The sequence below is a fragment of the Passer montanus genome, unplaced genomic scaffold, assembly GCF_014805655.1.
Source record: "Passer montanus isolate IOZ18808 unplaced genomic scaffold, ASM1480565v1 scaffold1, whole genome shotgun sequence".
Lineage (NCBI taxonomy): Eukaryota > Metazoa > Chordata > Aves > Passeriformes > Passeridae > Passer > Passer montanus.
Window position 1 is genome coordinate 4871182 of NW_024356504.1, and position 6000 is coordinate 4877181.

The window sequence follows — 6000 nt, forward strand, 5'->3', positions numbered from 1 at the left end:
GATGTACTTCATGTTTAAAGGCGAATCTGCCTTTGGAAGAAAAAGGTTAATGGTACCCAATCAATATTCTTTCATTATCTAGTTTTATAGTTAAAACCTTTCAAGGAATTTCTGTTTCTTGTTTTTCCTAAACCTCTCTAGCCCACTGACTACTTTACAGCCTTAGTAAGGTAAATTTCCCCTAGCCACAAGTCAATTTCCTAAACACACTCTACTTTTCTGAATGGTTTGTATCGAAATAAAACCAGAAGAATAGTAGCACAAAGAGCAAACAAAGTGTATTTGTATTTAATTTGACCCTGAAAGTACACATCATTTCTGTGCATGTTTTGAGATGGTATTTTTGAATTTTTTTAAAAAAAGATCAAACTGCATTTGAATCTTTCCTGTTGATCCTCAAAATAATCAAATAATTTTCTCAGCAGGGCATGTTTCACACAGTACAGGATTTGCATAAGCTAATATGGAGCATGTCCTGAGCCACGGGTGTCCCAGGGGGTGGGTCAGAGGGTCCTGCACCCTCCACCACGGCGTGCTGGGGCTTGGACTTCGGCTGAGGCTCCTACAGGTGTATTTATAGTACTGGAATCTTAAAATCTGATTTTTTCTGGCTTTGTTGGCAAGCGCCTAGCACAGCATTTCTTCGCCATAATGGCCCGTATTTCCATTTTATGTGTATGCATAAAGAGATGTACCTGTTAAAAAGCGGCCCTTTGAGGTTGAGCTGCCTGGATGAGAGCTGTAGGAGCGGCAGGGAGGGCCTAGAGAAGTTTAACCCCTGCCATTGTTTGCTGCCTAAGAGGGAGCACAATTTCTTCTTGAAAGTTACACTTTCACTGGCACAGCTAAGGGTGAACAGTTGCAAGCTAAAAGCAGCTACTGTCTGGCCCTGCCAATACATCCTTAAGGAGTTTTTAATCCACAAATTACTGGCATTATTGTCTATAATTGCTTGTCTGTTGTGACAACACTTACTCAGAGAATGTCAGAAATGTAAACAGCAGCCAATAGCTTTTTGCAGTGAAGTCCTGCCAGTACAGCACTGGGCTCTCTCTGTACCTTCATACCATACCAGCAAAATCCCTTTTGTCTCTATATGAGTAAGGACTGCACAATCAAATCCTATATTAAGTAGAACATTTTTCAAGGAAAATATGTGGCTTGTTATTTCTTTTAATACTTGTAATCAAAAAGTTTGTTCTGCAATAAAATTTTCTCCTGCTTCAGAATGTAATTTGTTAGTTATACTTCAAAGCACTAATTGATTGCACTTAAAAATCACGTCATATGGTCACTTAAATTAGACCAACTTTCCCCCCACACCCCCAATTTATTTTTAAACCATTCAAATTAAACATTATGTAGGCATTAATTAGATCAGGGATAAATTGTGCTTTACGTTATGTTATAAATTCCTAAAGGAAGATTTATAACCACAGTGCTATTAGCAGTTCTGCTAAGTACTACCAAATAAAAAACACATAGACAGACACATTTTAAGATTAATAATAATTCTCACATTTGTCATCTGGGTGCTGGCCCTGGGCATATGAATATGTGTGTAAATACACAGAGAAATACAATTTAGCCCAAAAAATATCACTAAGTCACTGTCTTTTCTTAAAAGAACATAAACCTTTGAAGTGGACTTAATACAATTTTTGCCTGCAGAGAATTCTTTCAGATGCAGTATTGCGTGAAAAAATACAGTCCTACATAACTCAAAGATACAAATGATCTGCTTCCACCAGTTCCCATGGGCACTTGTTCCCATGTCTGCGTGCACTGTAAGGAGCATTTTCCTGCTACAGTGGGCTAGGCTTCCCCATGCTTCTGAGCACATCGTGTCCCTGCTAGTTCTGTCCATCAGGAGAGCCTCCGGTGTTTGGGAAGGATTACACAATTTATCTATATCCCTCCCTACAGTATGGAGAGATAGGGATAAGCCTCTGGAAACCAAAGAAATATTTCCAGGTGCAAATCTGGGCCCTTGGTAGCATGGTCAAAGCCTATGCTTTGTCCTCTGCTGCCTTCCCAGGAACTGCAGGCATCCAGTGCTGGAGGAGGATTGGAGGAAATGGATTCAGAATGTTCTGGTGAGATCTGGACTGGTCAGATTTGGAATCTGTTTCCTCTGTTTTCCAGCTCAGCTGAGGGCTAAGCCCACTCCCGCAGGATGACCATCTACAGGAGGAGCAGCCATCAAAGCTCCATTGGCAGATCTCGCCACAGGGAAGACAATGTGACAAATGGGTTACACATACAGGAGCTACGAGACTGAGTAATTAGGAATAGGTTTGTAGACAAAAAATAGAAGGAAAATTAAATATATTTTTGAAAAAATTAAACCCCCAACAAACCAAAACAAACAAGCAAAAAATACCCCCCCCAAAAAAAAGAAAAAAACCCAAAAAAAACCACCAAACCCCCCCCCCCCAAACTCTCTCTGTGCCTTATGTCTTCCTTTGACAGGAGTAGTGGGAGTTATTTCACAGGTGTGCATTCAGAGGTGTAGTGCAATATGACAAAAACCTTCTGTTGGTCTTTCACATGGCAGTAGAACCGGTTCTTGACAGGGGGAGAAACTCCATGCTGCTGCTGAATGTGGTTTGGTCCTGGGACTTGCAGCTCCAAGTCAGCAATGTTTCATGACCACAATTGGATTTCCATATTATTGGCAGACAGAAGAGAGGAGGAGCTAACAAATAGTTCACCTTTGCAAGCATTGTTACAAAAAAATATTCCTACATAGTAACAAAACTATGATAAATACTGTGCAGTTATTTGCTTTGGCAGGGTCTGTGTTTGAGAGCTGGAGAATGCATGAAGAAACACACAACCCACTGTCATGCACATCTTTAAAGTTTCCACAGCTCCATTTTAGTAAACGCGTTTTGTCAAATTAAGCAATTTCTTTCCAAGCCAAGATTATTTAAAAAAAAAAAATTTAAAAGTCTGCTGAGGACTCTGCTATGCTGTAAATGAGAAAGACAACCTGGCCAGACATGGGCAGTATTTATTCCATGTCAAGAGAAAGGGCCCACCAGTGCCTTTTGCCATCTTCTGTTCAAATGGCCCACCACAGGGGTGGGCAGTTTTGTCTCCTGGCTTTTCCACCCTGCATCTGCAAAGGACAGCAAAAGGCTGGAAGTCAGTCCTTGCAGAGCTCTTCCAGGGTGTTGGTAGCTGGGAAGGTGCTGCTGCCTTTCTTCAGGCAGATTTGGCAACTTCCCAGTTTCTCCATGTATATCTCACCTCCCTGGTCCTTCTAGGTATGAGACCAACCAGCACCTCTGTCTTCTACAGAGCATCTGTAGTCTTCTCTGTACCACCAGTTGAAATGCCTCTTTTCTTCTCTCTTTTTTCTTATTCTTTTTTCTTTTTTTTTTGGCCTTTTAAGCCATTGTCTATTATTTTAGGCCTTTTGAAGGCCTTTTCTCTCTCACAGTGCTGACACCAAGCACACCCATAACATCTGAAATTTCAGAACTTTTGGGGATTCTCTTAACATACTTAAAAATGGGAACCTCGCTTGTTTTTGTATCATCCTGTCTTGCCAGAACCAACCTGAGTAACCAGAGTGCTATGTTGCTAAGGCAGAATGGACTGTCTCTTTTTATCCTATAAAATATCTATAACATAAGACGATAAATAATCAAAATTGTGCCATAGAACTATAATAATATGCATGCCACAGTTTTCCTAAATTTTTAATTTTAAAATTACATATTTAAAGGGAAATGCTGCAAGTGAAAGATAATTACATCTAGAGTATCATTCAGCTATCTTCCTCTGTGAAGAAAAGAAATATACTTAACTTGGAACCATTACTGTTGCCAGACAGATGTTCTCTCTCAAATATGTAGAGTAGAAAGGATGGAAAGTAACCTGGCAGTTTTGCTCTAATAAATTAAATTGTTAGGACAGTGTCTACAGCTTCTACATCTTTGCCAGTCATTTTGTTTAAACATGAGTGATATGCATGATGTTTCTATAAGGTAAGAAAAAAAGGCATTAACGTTAATGCAAACTACATCTCTTCAGGCTCTTTTCAAACCAAACGTTGTCTGGTTTATTAAGCTGCTTGTACTTCTGGGACCGCTTGCAGGAGTAGGAAGGAGGAAAAAGCCACTTCCGCCAGGGCGTTTACAAGAGCTATAGCATAGCAAGAGGAAGTTTCTAAAGGAAGAGCCGGATATCTGTACTGAAGTGGATTACAGCTGCACCACCAAGTCAGATAGACAGAACTGAGGCCAAGTACACATAAATGTGTGAAAACAAGCAGCGTGGGGAACAGCTAAAGGCAGCTTTAGATCTCTCAAGAAGTAAATGCACTTCATGTTACTGAATTATGTCAGTGGGTAGCTGCAATTTTTGATGTTCGTATCTTTACCAAGAGATCAGGCAAAGGAAATAAATCCACAGGTTCAGGAAATTAAGGGGTTTGTTCATTTTAAAGCAAATTCTGTGCATTTTCTCATTCAGTGCTGTCTTTCTTTAAATTTAGTGACTGTGTTCATTTCCTTTCTGAGCACTGCCCATCCAAGACTATGGCGCTGGGGCCACGTCCATTTATGCATCTGTCTCTTTTACTGTAGGAGTCTGTTCTCTGCTTTTACAGTTCAAGTACATTAAGATGGTAATTTCAAATACTGCTACTGCTCATATGTTTTAAATCTTATGTGTTCCAAAAGGCTGATAAAGGAACTAAAAAATAAAGGGGAGAGAGAAATATTTATCTGCACTTAAAAGATCTTTCTTTATCTTATCTTTCAAAGGCACTCAGCTGATATTTCGTCCTGTTTCTGCTCTCATTGGGATCCCTGATAAAGCTGTGTGTGTTTAGGGTAATTAAGCTTTCTAAAATGCATTGAGATAGGGAATAGGCATTACACTGTCCACACTCACAGCAAACTGCAGGAATACAAAACAAGGGAACACAGCATATTGAGATCTGAGCAACTTACTCTACATTTCCTTCCAAATCCATTTAGAACACTCACTGAATTAATTTTGGTTTTTGTAATGAATCAGTGAAATAACATTTCATCAGCTCCAGAATGAATACAGTCATATTTTCTATGGATTTGGATTGGACATTTTTGCTTCCATTAAGTCTTTCATCACTGGACCATTTGTAATCTGTCTCTTCTATATATTGCCTATTGGCAGATAATGAGCAACTTCATGGTGCAACCCTTGCATCTCAGTTCTCCAGCTATCTATATCGTGAAGTATAATGAATACTTAGCATTGAGACCTCTTCCTGCTCTAGATCTGGGCTGAAATTGGCCAGTGAGATCAGGAATTATGACAGGAGGAGGAGAAGAAAAGAATCCATTTAATACCTGTTTTCATAGCAAATGAGATTAGCAAACAAAGGCGGAAGGCTGGCACAAAGGCTGTCCATAGGCAAGCCCAGAGGACATGTCCCTTTCTTATCATCTGCTCATGAACAGCTCAGTTACTGCGTGACTAGAGTTACTTTTGAAAATGTGCTGTCAGATATTTACCCAATGTGCTAATTCATTTCTGAGCTTGACTCAGCTCTAAAATTAATGCATTTCCTTTCCCTGGGCAGTACAAGGAGTTCCAGAGTGATAATAGTATTGACTTTAAGGCGTTGACCAAGTTATCCTATAGCTGTGACAAGTGGTAGAACAAAAAGCATCAGGAGAAAATTCTAAACAGAAACTAGTAAGAATTCCTAAGCAAAACCACAGCTGAGGTGGGCTAGACAGTCTTAATAAATTCACATTATTTGCTATAAATCTCATTCACTCAGTGCTGAGACATGAGTTTAAATCATTGAGCTCAGAAGGGCATTGGTATCCACTTGATCCATGGCAGCAGTAGCATGGGAGGGAGGGGATCCAGGTGTTACAGCTCTTTTGAGATAACCTTTGGCCAGTGACAGACTGTCAATTAAAAACTGCTGTAGCATGCAACAGAAGAAATTTGTTTCTGCATTTAAAAGTCCAGTCTATAATCCCATTAAAA